Source organism: Atta colombica, unplaced genomic scaffold, assembly GCF_001594045.1.
Source record: "Atta colombica isolate Treedump-2 unplaced genomic scaffold, Acol1.0 scaffold17, whole genome shotgun sequence".
Taxonomy (NCBI): Eukaryota; Metazoa; Arthropoda; class Insecta; order Hymenoptera; family Formicidae; genus Atta; species Atta colombica.
In genome coordinates this window covers 277747-297845 of record NW_017259261.1, presented here as the reverse complement: position 1 = coordinate 297845, position 20099 = coordinate 277747, and positions in this window count along the sequence as shown.

Here is a 20099-nt window from a genome sequence, read left to right as displayed (position 1 = left end):
GGCCGTGTGCTATTGATCGAAACAAATGATAGTCAGAGGGAGCAACGTCTGGAGAATACGGCGGGTAAGGTAGGACTTCCCACGTTTCCAAGTATGTCTTGACCACTTTCGCAACATGAGGTCATTGTCATGCTGCAAAATAACTTTATTCTGTCTCTCGTTGTATTGCGGCCGTTTGTCTTTCAATGCTCGGCTTAAACGCATCAATTGCGTTCGATACCGATCGCCTGTGATTGTTTCAGTCGGTTTTAACAGTTCATAATACACTACGCCGAGCTGGTCCCACCAAATACAGAGCATGACCTTGGAGCCATGAATATTCGGTTTGGCCGTCGACGTGGAAATATGGCCGGGAAATCCCCATGATTTTCTCGCTTGGGATTATCGTAATGAACCCATTTTTCGTCCCCAGTCACAATGCGATACAGAAATACCTTCCGTCTTTGCCTTTCAAGCAGCTGTTCACAAGCAAACAAACGCCGTTCAACATCTCTCGGCTTCAATTCATACGGCACCCAATTTCCTTGCTTCTGAATCATTCCCATGGCTTTGAGGCGTTTTGAAATGGCTTGTTGAGTCACTTCCAATGATCGTGCCAATTCTTCTTGATTTTGACACGAGTCTTGCTCAAGTAATGCCTCCAATTCTGCATCTTCGAAAACCTTCTCTCTTCCACCGCTATGCCGGTCTTCGACGTCAAAATCACCGTTCTTGAAGCGTTGAAACCACTCACGACACGTTCTTTCACTAATAGCGGTCTCACCATAAGTATTTAAGAATATTCGATGAGCCTCAGATTTCTTCATATTGAAGCAAAAAATTAAAACCTCCCGCAAATGACGAGAATTTGGCTCGTAAACTGACAATTTCAATCGAGAATAACTTTATGATGCAGACACAAATCGACTAATGTTTCTATGGGATTATGTTGACAGATGCCCAAGTTTATTGTATGACGTCTATGATCTATTTATTTCGATATAATAAAATATGCGCAAAAAATCGAATAGTTGCAAAAACACGTTTTACTTATAAAACGGAAGATATTGATTGTGAAAAAAGTTCGGTATGAAAAATATAGGTATTCGATAAAATATCTATAAAATGAGATATGGAACATTAAAATCGATCTATTAATTAAGTAGAAAAAAAATTAAACAACATCAAAAAGGTTTTTTTTCACTTTCACTTTCTGTTCATTGAGATTAAAACGCAAAGCGTCTTTGAAATTTTCATAAAATGTAACTCTTGTAACGACGAACAAATCTAGCCTTGAACGAGCTTGAAATTTTCATTAGTTTTTCAAAAAGTTTTTGTTCGCTAAAAACCTGTCTGCGAAAAACTTAATTTCTTCATCTTTGTGCAGTCGTACAGCAATTTACAGGGGTGATTTTTCTTCTTCAAGAATTGTACTATCACGTACATTTAGTAACAAAACAATTTTTTGTAGTTAAACTATTATAAAATGACTTTGAGAAGTGTATCTTTTTTTTTGTATAAAACAACGGAATAATTCTGTTAATATGCATCATATTAAATAGCCATGTGAAGCATTCGACAGCTGACATTTTTCTACGAATTTAAAAAAAAAGATTACTCTCCAATTATTAGAAGCCGAGATAACAATTTCTTTTTTCAAAAAATCACTGTGGCTCTAATTTTTAAATCCAAGGATAGATGTAAATCAACCAGTGTGAGCCAACACAGGTTATGCGTGTTTGAAATCGTGTACTTTATTGAGAAAAATTGACAAATCACTCTTGAAAAAAATTTTCAACCCTTTTGATTAAGTCTTCCTCAACGTAAAAATAAAATCGATATAAATTTAATATAAAAGATGCAGTGCTAATTTTTAAGATTAATCAGTACAAAAATTTTTGTACTGATAATTCCGTACAATATAATTGTCCAGTTGAATACTTTTTACAGCATATTAAATAGAGAAGTTCTTTATTAAATAAAGAAACATAATTCATGTCACTTAAATCTGTTAATGAGATGCACTCCATATTCAAACGTGATTTTTTAATAATAAACTGAAAAAATAAAAATTCAAGAAAAGAAGAACTAAAAATTTTATGGTTACAATTACTTTGCAAAACATTTGGTTAAGCTATTTGTTTATTTCGTCGAGCTATCCCAGATTAAAAAAAAATCATGTTTCTACGTCAATTTATTGCTAAGAAAATGTAAATTTATCAAACTTTAACGCACAAAATCAGATGCACGAATCGCCGAGCGGTCCGATTTTCCCCACTGCGCGCCGGCTTTCTTCACGCCGTCCGGCGCGCTGCCTTGCTCACGTACCTCAATTTTTCAATGGTTTTAAACTTTTTCGGCAGCAAAAAATTTAAGAAATTTTTAACAGCAAATTCAATTCTTCTTTGACAAATTGATGCAGACGGAATTTTTAATCTTAAAAATTAGAGTCACAATAATTTTTTTTTTAAATTGTTATCTTGATTCCTAGTAAATCGGAAGGTATCCTTCTCATTTTTAAATGCGGAGAAAAATGTCAGTTGTTGAATGTTTCACACGGCTATTTGACTTGATGCATATTAAGAATTATTTTACGAAAAAGAGATATTCGCTTTTCAAAGTAATTTTATAATAGTTTGACTGCAAAAAATCGTTTTGTTTGTACTGAATGTACGTGATAGTGCAACTCTTGAAGAAGAAAAATCATCCCTGTAAATTATTGTATGACTGCTCAAAGATGTAAGTAATTAAGTTTTCCGCAGACAGGTTTTTAGTGAACAAAGCTTTCTGCAAAAACTAATGAACATTTCAGGCTCGTTTAGAACTAGATTTGTTCATCATTATGAGGGCTACGTTTTATAAAAATGTCGAAGCTTTGCGTTTAAATTTCAATGAACAGAGAGCGAGTGAAAAAAAATCTTTTTCGATAGCTTTATTTTTTTTTCTACTTAATTATAGATCGATTGTAATGTTCCACATCTCATTTTGTAAGTATTTCGAATACTTACATTTTTCCTACCAAGCTTTTTTCCATACAATCAATATCTTTTGTTTTGTAAGCAAAAAACATGCTTTTTGCTACTATTCGATTTTATTTCGCATATTTTCTTCACAAGTCTCAAGTTTCAAATATACGCATTTCTTTCGAAGATTTTCGTGAAGAGAAATGCTGGTTTATAATTTTTTTCGATTAAAATTCTACTTTTACTGAACTATTCTTGCTACTTGAATTTATGAAGGAGGTATATAATGCGCATGAAAAATCATAACAATTAAATATCTTATAAATTGTTACGTTTTAACATGATTTATACTATTCTGGATTAATGGAATGTGTACACTATTACAACAATTTATTAAAACTTATATTATTTGATTTATGAATCCTTATCCTTTATCGATGCCATGGGCCGAGCGGCCGAAATTGCCGAGAAGGCATTTTTGGTCGCTTGAAATAAGCGACTAGTGTGAGAAAGAGCTTGCTGTCTCGTGTACTTTTGGCGTGTTGACGGCGAGAACACGTATATAGGCTCGTACTTGTATGTGTTACAATGCCGCATCACGATAAATAGCTGAACTTGTAGTAACGTTTTGATGACGAAATTTATGTTGCATGCTATTTCGTTATTATTTATTTAATTGTGAAAATGTGATTTGTCTCGTACTTATCAAAGTCGTAATTATCGAAAACTAAAGTCTTGGAATTTTATATGTAAAAACATATATTTTACTCGTTTCAACAGCTGTCGAACCGTGTGTTTCTCCTCGATTATAGGCTCATTTTACGTGGGCTCTTTTACTACCATTTACTGATTATCAAGGGAGGAAAGAACAGTTTTCATCGATTTTTACAAATGTTTTAAAGTGATCTCGTCATTTCGTTTCATCCAAATTGTTTTTATTTAAAAATGGCATGCAATATAAATTAACGTATCATTCTTTGCTTCTGACATCACGATTCCAACATAGCCACCGCGACTAATCAGGAATCTTAACGTTTTTTTTGTATTAATACACAATCTCATATTATTTTAGAAGAAATTATTGCTCGTTTAATAGTCGTTTTAAATTATAATTTTAAACAAAAAATAAAACTGAATTGAAATAATACGTTAAAGGGCTCAGAGCACAAGCAGGATGTACTTCGCTAATATTGTGAATTACAAAAACATTATATTTATCAAAATAAAACTGATTTGGCATCCCTTCGCGTGAGTAATTTTAATTTTAAACAGTAAGTTTATGTTCTTTGTATAAGTAATAATATATTGGTTATAAATCAATAATATATTGGTTATTAGCTTATAAACCCCGACAAATTTAACGAAGAGTTTACTCCGGACAATACTGGTCAAAAAATCGTTATTGAAGCATTTTCTGAAATTTTCCAACCAAATGAAAATGTTGATTTTAATGAAAAGAATAATTCTGTTGATCGTGAAACTATAGCGTTCTATAGCGTTCTTCTGCTCCAAACGATTCCATATCAGATTTTTTCAATTCAATCCGTGTGCTTCAACTTTTAAATTCATTGTTGCACTTCGTACCAGTTCTCTCAAGAAATGCAAAGATATTTTCATACAAAAATGCAATCTGAAATTTTGACTGCTAGTCCACGAAAAAGAAAATTGGAACAGGCAAAAGAGAAGAAAATAGATACTGCGAAGAAAACAATGAAGAAAAAGCAACGGAACTAAGGAAAATTTGAAATCAAAGAAAGAATCGAAGAAGATTAAAGTTTTGAAAAGCGAAAAATCGATGAGCTCTAACCTCAACACGGACAATTCGTTTCCTCCTAATGAACAGTGCATCATTTGCGGAGCCGGAAAAGATAAGGAACTCTTTCGATTTCGGTCCTGTTCTGAATGGATCCACGAAGAATGTAGTGGAGCTGATAATGCTGAAAATTACATATGCAATTTTTATTTGGATAATATTTCCATTTGTATTTTGTTTCTTTATTTTGCCAAAGTCTATGTTATTATTATTATTATAATGACACAATAGTTTTATATTTTTGCATATTAATTATGTATTTTTGCTAAAGTCTATGTGCATTATTATTATTATATTTTTAAATATATATAATATATATATGTAAAATATATTTAATATATTTATATTACAATGTTATAAATGTATTTTATGATTTTTTTGTCAACATTACATAATTTATTTATTTCCAACTTTTGCTTTGCGCACAATTACCCAATCCATGCGCACAATTATCCGACGCGTAACAAATTTTTTTCATTTTTCCATTTTTTCCTTTTTGCCAAATACAACCTTATTGAATAAAAATCTATTCAATATAAGGATACATAATGGTAGAAGAATATTTATAGTTTCTATTTCTATACTTATATTGCTTTGAACTTAGAAAACCATCCTAGAAAAACAAATATCTCTTAGGTGCGCTACAATTCGCCTACTTTCCCCTACATTGTAACACCATTATAATTAACGGTAAATGTTAAGAAAAGTCCGTTTATCTCAAATTTTGATAAAAATACACTGAATCGATGCGTCTTCTCGTAAAAATAAAGATTTGAAGAAAAAAGTATCGCTCTGCTTCATGAACCGAAATATTTTAAATTGACAATTTAGATTAGGAAATCTGTCGCAGTCAAAATAATGCGATGAAACACACGCTGAGGTCACATTTTCATGCCCTATGGCCGCGAATGTGTTGTAAGTATTTCTTATTGTAATAGATATTATTCACTGCTTTATAAAATCGCTGCTTTAAAAACAAATTATCTATTCTGAAACACAAATTCACTGCTTTGAAACAAATTTTTTGCTCTAAAACACAAATTTACTGACACAAATTTTTTAATAGTAAATTTACTTAATTATTTAAAAATAATTTAAAAATGATTTAAAAACAAAAAATAATATAATAAGAAGATAATTTCTTTTAAAATAGATAATTTATTTTTAAAGCATTGAATATGTGTTTTTATAGCAATGAATTTATGTTTTAGAACAGATAATTTGTTTTTAGAACATGTTACAACTTTCTCTAGTTCTGTTTCATTTTGCCTCAAATCGGAGCAAGACGGACTAATTAATTTGGATTTGATATGTTACTCATAAATAGCTTAAAATTACTTTTTTGCAAATAATATCATAAATAAAATTAAATAGTTGTTGCGTCATGTGTATTAAAAGAAATAAACATATATGTCATAAATAAAGAAATATATGTATATTTTTAAAAATTGTTACAACTGTTTCCAGTCTCCTCTATGTATTTTCTTCATATTAACTTCATCTTATTATTCTATATATAAAGTACTTATTTTTATAATATATTAAAATATTTTTATAATATATTTGTTTATATTTACAAATATTTTTTTATATTATGTTGCAGTCTTTTATAAATTAAATGTACATCAGATAGAACAATTTTAACAAATCTCTATTATGAAATACACAATTAATTTCAAATTTTATTTTACCTTTTTTTATATTATAAATTACTTTATATTATATCTTGAAGAATGACATCGTATACGATAAGAATTATTAAATTAAATTAATCAGTAGAATTAGTTTTTTAAAAGATAATTACAATGAAGAGAGATTTTTCAATTAAAAAATTTATCGATTAGATCGAATAAAGAACATCATTGCATTATTTATAAAGTTTCGAAAGCGTTTTATGAAGCTTGTAATTGCTATTTTCGAATTGCATTTATAGTCTAAATCGAGATTCTGTTGTAATTTTTAAAAATCTCATAGATAGCAAACATTTAGACGTTTCGCGATTAATTGATGTACTAAAAATAGAAATAGAATTTTTATATATTCAAAAGGAAAATGAACATGTAAAAAAAAATTACTGAAATTACTTTATATCTATGGTAGTAAATACGATCATATCAAATACATTGAGTATTTTTATTTATATATTATTTAAATTGATGGAACATGGTATTTTGTAATGGATCAAGATAAGATTATTCATATCTCTGTTAAAAAAAATTGTTTTAAGATTGTGAAGTTTATTTAATTTTGCTGTTATGAATTATAACAATTTTGAATCGATAAATCGATTCATCTTCTATTTTTCTAACGAAAGAATAACTTAGAAGAAAGAAGATCTTAAGAGGATGGCAAGGGATGGAAAAAAGCTTTAGTGGTTCGGCTTCTTTACTCAACTGCATCACGTGCGACGCGCGCGCAAATTCAAGCGATTATGCAAATTTCGCATTAAAATGCATTTTATCGAAATCTCCGACTATTCGGTGAAAAGCGAACACGAAAGGCGCGTCGCTTTGCTTTATGCATTTGTGTTTGTGATTTATCCTTTTACCTCCTAATTCATTGTTTGTCATATTGTAGTATTCTTTTATAGTACTTAGTGTATTTTTTTCTTTGTAATTTTTAATACTTTTTAAATTGTAATCTATTACAAAATATCCATTGCGATTGAATTAGATAGCATAGACCTGCGAGATACTTGAGAAATAGAAGTAATTTTGTACGCCAAATCCGATTTTGACTGTAGAATTTTGAACTGTAAATGACTGTAGAATTAGATCTTCAGATTTTCGAAATATATAAGATTAAAGATGCTCAGAAAAGGCTATTTGACCAATTTCATGAATTTATTAAATTTATTAAATAGAATTTATTTAGTAAAGGAATATATTTTTTTCGAATATTTTCGTTAATGGCAGTGTTAGTCTTTTTCTTCAAAATCCATTTTCGATTGATGTTTTACGATTGATGTTTTATGTTGACATTTTCTTGCTGAGATGTGTAAGATTGATATTTCAAGGTTTATCCGACATAAAAGTTCGAAGAATTGTGTCACGCCTCTGACCAGATCAATACGGACAGTTTTACCAGAATTAAAATGTAAGTGAAAATATAAATTTCATAACATCATTTATACCTTTTTTAGAATTCAAAATAGCCATTTTTGATTTTTAAATGACGTGCTAGGGTATTTCTGTAGTCAGATTCGGATTCAGTGTACAGAATTTTATTACATAGAAAATCACTTCTACTTTTTTAACACTCTCGATTTCGCAAACTTGTAATATACTTGTAATAATCTGCACCGGATATAATATGCACCGGATAAGAATCAATATAGCGTGCGTTCCACTTAATGTTTGCAACGCTCGCGAGCACCATTCATGTTTAATATAAGTTTAATATAAGTTGTTCATTTAATGTTTAATATAAGTTGCACATCTTATTTTTTATTACTTTTTTTCTATATTATTAGTATATGACATGATATTATTTTCTATATTAGTTATGTATGCCATCTTATAAATTTATGTATATTTACATGTAATTGTTTTTTCAAGGAAATAAATTTTTCTATCAACTTTTATTGCAATTGATGACAAAGATGAGAAAAACTTTGAAACATTTTTCGATATGTCAGTTGTTATGCATTAATGTTTCTTTTTCTATTGCCAAAGCTTTGATTAGCGATCCAAAGAAAATTATTATTCAAAACTTTACTAAGTTGTACAAAATATTGCCGATGAAATCCTGGCTGATTTCTTGAGATTGACTTTTCCTCACTAAAGAATTTGTTTACAACGGAATACTACGGATATCCATCTTAGAAAAGACATTAGAAGTGCAAAGTTTCTTACTCAATATTATAACAGAATTACAAATTTTTATTTTGTAATATTAATTAATATGATGATATATTATTTATTATTAATAATAAGTATATTACATATTATTATTATGTTAATATATTGTTAATAAACAATATATATTTGTGAAAATTTGTTAAAGTAATTTTCTTATTAATATATATGTATAATGTTGTTTTGTTAATATATATGTATAAGCAATATCAATATATGAAGAGCAGAATTCCAAAATGCATTTTGTCAAAAATTTCATTTTTTTAGTCCGAGATGGCATAGTGTTCAGTGTTGAAAGACACATATTATATTACTTCGAAATGTTCAGAAATAATTTTTTCATCATTAATTTATCCTAAAAAAACATAGACATTTGGAAGTGCATTATGTTTTTAACTAGAGACAAACAAAATGCATTTGTTTAACATTTTTAGCAATTGTTTAGCAATTTTGTTTAATATTTCACATCCTATTGGTTGGAAATTTGGAATATTGTTATTTTCTGAAAAGTGCATAATTTTATTGTATGTGGAGTTTCTTTCTTTTTCATTCTCTAAAAATAACAAATTTTGGACAGTTGTTTGTTTTCTAAAAAAACAAAGTCTGCTCATATTATTAGAAAAAGATTAAAAAGAAAGCATGATTTGAGAAAAATTCAAGAAATGATAAAAGTACTAATAAATATTTTTCAAATAAATATATGTATTAGAAAAGATAAGATAATCATATTCTATATGACTTATCTAAGTAATTTTTTTCTAATTTTGCGATTTTTTTTAATTCTTTGCTGAGACTAAAATTAAAAATTGATGGTTAGAAAAGGATTCATTTCTGATTATTAAAAAATATATTCAGGTATATAGGTACAATTTTAAGAAAAAAAATTTTAAGAAAAGTAACATTTAGATCATGTTGGATACATATACATATATTATTTTAACAAGGATCAAAGGACAGGAATTGTGCTATTATTGTTATTTCAAACTGTATGATAGGATCTTATAAACCAAAAGGGTGGAAAACGATTATCATTAATCCATAATACAGAAGGCAACTCAATCTGTCTGTCAGGGAACAGACGTCCTGCTCGAGACATCTAACGTCACAAGCAAATCCGAGATCGTGTAATTAACAGGATATATCCTCTCTCACGCCTACCATTTTCCTATATGTCAATCCGCTCCTTCAAAGGGAAGCTGGTCTGCTTCTGTTGCTGACACAGACAGCAGATCTCAGATTGCTACTTCTATCAAAATATTCATCACTTGTCCGTTGTATATTCTTTAAATCTCGCTATGAGTTTTAATTGTGAAAATGTTAAGAGAAATTATACAAAGTGTTCGATAAGTAATGATAAAACTCTCGTATAGGGATAGAGGAAACTAAACTGAGTCGAAAAGTCCTGTATCATTTTACAATTTTCGTAATAGTTCATAAAATATTAAATAAGATATTAAAAATCATCGAATATTCGTCTTCATTAATTTTTTACTCAAGTACTATCAACTTTACAAAAAAAAAAAAAAACAACAAATAACAAAAATTGTTTATCTGCTTTTCATAGAGTTCTGAACATTTTTTCAGAATTTTTTGTCAATTTTTTGGTACTGCATTTTCTTATTGATAACTGTATTTTTATCAACATGAGAAAATGAGGTACTAAAAAATTATGAAAAAATTCTCGGAGCTATATGAAAAGAAAATAAACAATTTTTGTCTCTTTGTTGTTTATCTAAAGTTAATAGTACTTGAGTAAATAATTATTGAAGCTCAATATTCGATGATTTTTAGTAATTGATATCTTATTAATTATTGCAAAAATTGCAAAATGGTAGAAAACTTTTCGATTCAGTTTAGTCCACTCTACCTCTATGCAAGAGTTTTATTGTTATTTATCAAATGCTCTATATAATTTGTTAAAATCACATTTAAAATATAAAAATTTTGCAAATTATATTTTTTTTATCAAACACAATGTTGTTATTTAAAATGTAACAATTATCAAACAATATTATATATTTTATAATATTAGAGGAAATCGCTGATACTGATATAAGTCTTTTAAAGTAACATCCCCTTATTTCTTAGAAACAATTGCACTTTATTAATATTAATAAAAACATGATCTGTTTAGCTAATTAAAGAAACTAATTAACAAACTCTTAATTCGTGTATTTGTTGGTTGTTTCTATAAATCGGCTAAAAACAAATTCTATGAATGCGAAAATATGATTCTTATGATTTTCTTTTGCAAATTGCGTAATTTAAATAATAGTGATCATATTATTAATAATATTATGTCATTTTAAATGCTTGCAATTTTCTAAATTAGTTTTATTTATATTATTTTTTCTCTTAGCTTTTTCATAAAACAATCTTAAATTTAAAATTGGGGTGCAGCGTAAATCGCTACCTGTTTGTAAAACAGATCCTAAGTTAACTTAATCTTTATAATGTTGCTTTATAGTGTCAAATAGCTCTATTAGAGCTGAAGATCGTATATATATATATATATATACGATCTTCAGCTCTAATAGAGCTATTTGACACTATAAAGCAACATTATAAAGATTAAGTTAACTTGCATCTTGCAGAACAGCATAAAATAAATTTGCATATAAATCAAAAAATGTTTTATAACAAAGTGAAAAGATTTTGGAATATCTTGCATACATTCACTTGTAGATACTTTATACCGATAAGTCCTGTAAAAGAAAAAAAATAAGAATACGTAACATTACAGCCTATTATCAGTTTTGGAGCCCATTTTGTCAGACGCTCATTTTTGCTTATCTTATGAAAAAATTAATTATTGCAAAATTGCAAACAGTATTATAAAAACTTATACTAATGGAAGACACTTTTTAGTTTGTATTTATGTTTTTAAAGTTTTATTTTGACCTTTTAAGAAATATTATCTAAAAACAAAGTAGTACGCCGGTATATCGGTGACTTTCCTCTAACAATTAAATAATTATATATGTAATTATGTAATAATTAGACTGTAAGAATATAAAGATTTAAAACTAAAAATTCTTTTTAAGCTAAATAAAGATTCGACACACACACACACACACACACATGCGCGCGCGCACGCACGCACACACCCACGCACGCACACACGCACGCACGCACGCACGCACGTGAGAAATTGAAAGAACTTTAAAAAACTTTGTTTTCCAGCTTTATCAATAAGAAAAAATTGTGGAGGAAGATTTGTTCTATATTAATGGTCCTTTATGTTTCAAAAAGCGAATAAAAATCACATAAAATGTTAGTAAGAAGGCGGATATATATTTATTCGAACTTTTTGTACTTCAACAGTCATCATTCTTTGTGATCTAATGTTCTGATGACTTTCTTCGTCTGCAATTCTTGTGGACAATGAAAACTCAAATGGACATTATAAAGTACTTACCCATACTGTCGACCCATACTGTTCTCATCAGTGCTTTACGCATACGTGCTTTTCTGCGAGAAACCACAAAATTGGCGATAACAATTCGATTTATAATTTGACAATAAAAGAAAGATAATAAATGTTAGAAATAAAAATTGTAAAAATTGTAAAAATATAATATTATTTGATAATTATTACAATACATTTTAAATAATATTATTTTTTATAAAAAAATATAATTTATCAAATTTTTTATATTTAAAATGTATAATACTTTTAACAAATTATACAGGGTGATTGATAACAATAAAACTCTCACATAGAGATAAAACAGAGTAAACTGACAAGCTCGGAAAGTTTTCTACTATTTTGTAATTTTCGCAATAATTAATAAGATATCAATTACTAAAAATCACCGAATATTGATCTTCATTATAATTATTTATTCAAGTACTATCATCTTTACAGAAAAACAGCAAGAGACAAAAATTGTAAAAAAAGAAAGTTTCTTTCTAAACAAAGGAAGATGATAAGTTTTGGCTGTTTTCTGGCCAATATGAAGAAATTTTGAGATTGTATAAATTATATATCGTATTAAAGAACTATGAGGAGTTGAATGATGTATCGTTTATTTCGAAGAAACATCAGGAACATAAGAGAAAAGTGATTATTAAAGACAATAATTACTATCACATTTATTGATAAAAAATTGATATCGATACATTTCAGAAATTAAACAACAAGGACTGCATCTTTACTTAAATGCATATAATTTGAAAAGCATATAAGTATGTTCATTATACAAAGCCAGAATTTGAAATATTATTTTGCATCAGGTTCTTCTCGCGTTGCTCAAAATTCTTTTCCAAGTTATATATCTGTTTAAGTGAAACACAATCCTTGTGCTAAAAATTTTCGAGATATTTCTTATTTAATAATTTTTTTATAAATAAATGTGACGGCATTAGCTCATTTATTGTCTCTGATTACAGATTATTGTCTCTTATAACTCGAAAAGTACTTAAAATAAATTTCGTTGCAGTATTTTGCTCTTGACAACAGCTATTAGAATGTGAAATCAAAAATAGGATGTTTTAATGACATCTTAAACAATCGATATGATCTTGATTTGATCTTGGCAATGCCATCCAAGGTCAAACAAAAATGACCAGTAAATAAATCTTTTTAAACTGTACAATTTTTGTCTAAATTATTTTTCCTAAAAAATGCTTTGTTTTCGAGATATTTCACCGGTTCAAAAATTTTTTATTTACCCTGTATAATAATTATTAGAAATATGATTTTGAGGGTTTTTTTTTCAAAAACTGATTTATTTAAACAAGATAATGTATGAACGAATATTTCTTTAAATCAAAATAATTTCCTTTGTATAACTTCTTTCTGATTAAAGATGAATTCTTTTTTTTTCTTTATTTTTCTTTAGAAATGTTCCAATTTTCAAATTTTCTCACATCTTTGAAATTATGGAAGTGTGTCTCCTCTAGAGCATGTTCCATCGATCGGAACAAGTGAAAATCAGATGGCGCAATGTCTGGAGAATACGCGGAATGCGATAAGACTTCACGTTCCAGCTCTAATAACGTTTGCTTTATTGACAATATGAAGTCGAGCATTATCGTGAAGAAGGATTATTTTAAATTTATAATGTTAAAAATAATTAAATCTTAAATTATATATTATACCGGTATCTGCGATCACCCGTACACCTTTTTTATCTCGGAAAGAGAGTATTTTAGACAAAACTTTTCAGATAAAAGTTGGTTTCGATGTGTACATAAGATGGTGTCATTGGTTTGACCTTGAATAATTGAAAGTCATCATATGAAGATCACATTGATTTTTCCAAATGATTTTTCCATCCTATTTTTCATTCCATATTCTTGCAGTTTACCTCGAGAACTTTCTAAATATTGTAATCAAACATTTTTTCATTAAGAACTTTTTGAATTATCTGCCTCCAAGTTACCGCCTGCATTAGCATAATGCAATATGTTCGATCGATGGTTCTTGAATGTTGTTCAGAATCATGTCTTGAAATTGACATTTATAAAGATCAAGGCTATTGAAGGTTATTGTTTTACAAGATATTTTATATTTTGTCAAAACTGTTGAAAAATGTTGAAACTTTCAAGTCTTATAATTCAAAAAATTCTTAATGAAAAGATATTTGATAATATAATAGTATTAGATAATTTTGGGAAGTATTTTGGGAAGTTCTCGAGATAAGCTATAAGAATATGCAATGATAAATAGGATATATTCGGAAAAATGACCTTTATATGACTTTTAAACAACTATTCAAAGTTAAATCAATGACTTATCTTATGTACACCTCGAAATCATACAACTTTTGTTTGAAACATTTTTTTCTAAAATGCTCTGTTTTCGAGATAAAGGGGATATACGGATGGTGTCAGACACCCGGTATATATATTTGTATATACTATATTTGTAGTCTTTTTGAACTGCGCGCCGAATTGTTTTTCCGGATTATAAATTAAACTACTTTAGTAATCGCAAATTAAATTGACAATTTTAATAATTTGGTGTTCATCAATCAGATATCATATTATAAAGATGCTAATATGTTGGAAAATTGTTAATAAAAATTTATTGCGAAAAATATTACCTCGGCCGGGAGTCGAATCTCTCTATATTCCGTAGCGTCTTAAGTCTTTAGACCGAGACCTTAGTAATATTATTCGCAATAATTGGTACATGTAGGGAACAACATTTTTCTTTCAGGCAACTTAATAAAACAATATTAAGAAACTTTAGGTTTGTTTGCGTCGCATGCTTCAACATGTTTCTACCATAGCTTCTATTCTAACGACTCTAACGAGTGCGTTTGAGTAGAAGTTACGATTGGAGGAAGTGAGAGCATGTTGGAGCATGCGATGCGAACAAATCTTTTATTTTAGATCGCATATATGAGAGCATTATCAAAAATTAAAAGCCTATAACGGTCGAAACTAGATCGTTTAATGCTTAAAATAATTCAATCTTGAATTACTGTATAAAGAATATATTTACATATATACTATATTTATAGTCTTTTTGGACTGCGCGCCGAGGCAATATTTTTAGCAATAAATTTATTAACTACTGTTTTTCAACATATTAACATCTTTATAATATGATGCTTAAACAAATTATTAAAATTGCTTGTTGATATAATTCGATATAATTCGATTACTAAAAGTTTAATTGCGTTTATAGGAAAAACAATTCGGCGCGCAGTTTAAAAAGACTACAAATATAGTGGTGTATATTCAAGTACATGTATATACTAAATATACTACATATACATAGTAATTCAAGAATGAATTATTTTAAGCATTAAAAGATATAGGTATTCGTTATAGATCTTTAATTTTTAGTATTGAATAAATAAAAAAATGTAGAAAAAGAATTAATCAATATATATTTTATATTATATATAATTTTGTATATATATATATATTATATATAATTATTGTATTTTATACTTAATTGCAAATTTTATATGCAGGTATATACATATATATTTTAAAGTTTACGTGTATAAACATATATGTATATATTTTAAACATATATGTATATATTTTACACTTCATGCAAATACCTATTTTGTATATATTTTTGATTATAGTGAAATGGAAATAATAAAAAACTCCACGCATTCTATTTAATTTTATTTACAATGTTCAAAGAATTTTTTAAATCCGAATATTTCAAAAATGTAAATTATAAGAGTTGATTATAAAGTTTGAAAAATCTTGTCGCATGGCGGAGACAACAAATGTTTCAACAAATACTGTAATTCCGGTAAATACTTACTTTAAGGAACTTAGTTCCGATGAACTTGATCTTAACATACATATGTTGTGAAGATCATAATTTTGAATGACCTCAACAGGTTTTAGTCGGCGGATATTATCTGTTAAAAAATTATTAAGAAGTTTATAGAAATAACATCTCATTTCTGCACAACTTTCACGCGAAACAACTCCAACTCACCTCCCCCCTCTGCTTAGGGATTCCTAAAATAAACATTTATCCAACCATGAATTTAATTGGAATGACGTTAAAATATTGGATAATGAGATATCATATAAAAAGATCCATTTCAGAGATCCACATAAAAAAAAACAAAAATAATTTAAAGTGATTTCGAATTACTTCCCGATATCTACCGATATTTGATTTATTATTCTCTTCCTGATCTCAATTCTCTTTCTATTTTCTTTTTTATCCTTTTCATCAAAAACTAATCCATCTCTTTCTTTGTTGTTTCTCTTTGTGGTTTCATAACAGTCATTTTCATTTCAAATATATCTGTCAAACTGTCTACTTGCGATTATTTCTTTATTAACGATAATGGCTTGCTTGTTTCCTCTACAGTTTTATTATTAATCTTGTATAATTTATTGGCTTAAGAACCTATATATTATTACAATATTATTGAATTTTATAATAGACATCAAATAACTATGAGTCAATTTAGGAGAGAATATACTCGTCCATACTAATGCATATTAGTTACTAAAACTGAGATTACCAAGTATTGACTAATTCGAAGTATATGTACTGAAAATGATTCGATGTGAGTTTGTAAATGAATATATTGTTAAATCCAGAGACACGGTAGTGTCTCGGCACTAAGGAAACGCGTAGCGTTTTTTATTTATAGCACGACAATCCTGCTTGGTTTTTAATCTTTTTTTAATTATTGCATTTTTAAATTTTGAGCCATTATATATTGATTTATTAATTTAATTTTTTGTCATTACTATTTATTAATTATCGAGATATATAAGGCCTCAAACGATACAGAAAAGCAAGACGTACATGTAAAAATAAGACATACTTTAAAAAGAAAAGACCTTTAGACAGATTTTTGTGAAAAATACGCTTTAAAAACCAATATTGAGTGTAGGAAGTTTTAATGTAAAGGAACTCAAATGATTAACAAGCTGGAAATATAAGTTCTGTTGTCTAATCAAGTTGGAATTTGACAGAGTTTATTTTTTTGCAGATTGGATCATTCTGAATATACGGCGAATAAAAAGAATTAAAAAAAAAATGTTTAATCGTAAATAAAAGAGGATCAACCCATATATAAATATGGTAACAGAATATATTGATTTTTATTGTGTTATTAATGGCCAAAGTAGCTCCTTTTTGATTTTGCCAGGAAATCCATCGTTAACACTTCTTCGAGAAAAGTTTTCCTATGAAGAGAAGAGAAGCAAAGTTTAAGCTCTCGCTAAAGGCGAATAAAGTTACGCGGAACCGCAAATTCCTAAGTACAACAAACGCGAAGATCCGACAGATACATCAAGGCGCGAAAAGTCGTGCAAATATTTGATGAGATCCAGGCGAGAAAACGCGTAAAAAAACGCAAAGAAATTCGCTGATCGCTTTATTTGCTCATATCTGTCAAAAATATACTGTGGACAAGTAATCAAATATAATATGATAGATTTCTCAGGAAAATAATTTCCGGTAAAAAGTTTTTCATACATGAATATGTATAAATATGTATAAACATACATAAATATTCATAAACATGTACCATCATATATGAAATATGTCCATATATATTCATACATTCCTTTTTCTTTTGTAAAATTAGCATCTAATATAATAGAATAATAATAGTAATGTGGAAACATAAAAAATAATTAATTGGGTAATTTTCGCAGTATTCGTTTTAGAAAAAAACAAGTTTGAAGAAATATAAAAAAAATTGCTCATATAAGCTCATTATGCATAATTTTATAATTATACATAAAGAATTTTTTACATTTCTTCAAACTTGATTTTTACTAAAATAGTATGAAAATTAATTTTAATTATTTTTAATTAATTTTACATTATTATTAATATTTCTATTACACTCAAAAGTAATTTTACAAAAGAAAAAAGGATAACAAAAGATATAAACATGTATGGACATATTTCATATATGATTATGCATGTTATGAATATTTATGTATGTTTATACATATTTATATATATTCATGCATAAAAAATTTTTTAGGGAAGCTATCTCTTTCATATATTTCTTGAAGATTTATAAATTTAATTTTTTAAAAATATAATTGATGAAAGATTTATTATATTTGAAGATTTGAATAAATCACTCAGTTTTTATTTAAAAAATTAAAATTATAAAAATATTAATTATTTTGTCATTTTTTTTTTTACTAACAAGAAAAGGTTTATAAAGCCAGGACACGATGCTTGTTTTTCTACTGGATTATTAGTTAAATTAGAATTTTGCCATTGTATTGGCTGACACTGATAGCATCGCAGCCAATACGGTGATAAGATTCTGATCCTGCAGCTAGTAATTCAGCAGGAAAACAAGCGTCATATGCCGCTGATTTAACTCGAAAATTTAAGAAGTTATGAAACTCTGACAATACATAAAGAATACTTGATATACAATAAACAATTTTTGCTGCCCAAATTCATTCTAAAGCAGTAAAATAAAACAAATATCTAAAATAAAATCTCCCTGTTTAGGAGAAAGTCGGTAAGATGGGCTTCGTTTCGCATAGAAAGTCGTATGCTTCTAGACAAGAGGCAAATAGGGGTGGATCTCTCTTCGCATAGAAAGTCGAATGCTCCTTCCTAGATAGGAAGGATATAAGATAATTTTTAATGTATAAAATAAAGAGTATATAGTAAAACATACAAGAGTATATAGTAAAAATAAATATTATTTTTCAAATTTTATTTGTTAATAATTTTTGAACGAACATACACACACACACACACACACACACACAAACACACCACACACACACACACACAAACACACCACACACACACACACACACACACACACCACATACACACACGCACACACACACACGCACGTACGCACGCATGCACGCACGCACACACACACAAGTGGCCGCCATCTAAAACCTTTGGAAGTGACTTATATATATCACCTATCATATACAAGGTGTCATACAAAAAATAACAAAATTTTGGAAATGAGTTTTATGTAAATATATCTTGAAAACTATATAAGACTGCCAATTAATTTATAAAAAAAAGTTGATCAATACTCTTACCTCTATAACATAAATATGTCAAGATTAAAGTTGTCGAAGAAACTAATGTAAAAAAATTCCAAAGATAAGGTAATCCGGATCCAATGTAGTCCCCCATAAGTTTTGAGAATTTTTGTAAATTTTTTGCCGACATTCAAATGTGAAAATCAATTGTCACATTTGAAAAAGAGAACATTTCTGCACATTGAAAAAAATAATCATATTCATATTTATAATTAAATATGCAATATAAAGATTTAAAAGAAAGATAGCATTTGGAGCACCTGTCCCCAAAATATATACCCAATGTAAGTCGCGTATACATCTTTCCTTTTTCATGCGGAAGTATTAAAAAATATTAAAAGTAAAGTAATTCAATGTTACTTTTAGTTAAGTTTATTAATATTGATGTAAACATTAAAAAAAAGCTATTTAGCAATTTAAACATTGAATATCTGTTATTTTGTCTTTCTTAAAATGATGTTTATGGATCTACTCGCAATTCGGAAGTAAAAAATCTTTTATTATTTTTTATTAATCCCACATAATCTTCATAAACATATTTGTGACACATATTACACTTACGTATGTACTCGGATGTGGTTACATTGGTACATACAAAGAGCTCCTTTTCTTTAATCATAAACAAAACGTGACAAAAATATAAATTAAACATAATGTTGTAAAGTATGAATATAAAGTTATAGTAACATGAAATTACAAAAATTAATAATCACGTTTTCATAATTATAGAAAGTAATTATTTACTTACGAACATTACATCACAACCACGACGTATCAGTTTTTCCTGTTTTTACACGTACAGAATGAATAATATAATTTCTGAATAATATGATTATGAATTACTATTGTCATCTGTTAAATGAATCATATAATTATATACAAATAACGAGTATCCCACTTTGGGAAATGGCCCAAATTGGGCCGGATTACCTTATAAATAATAGGTATCTGAAACATCAATTTACAATTTCAAACATATTTGTACATTAA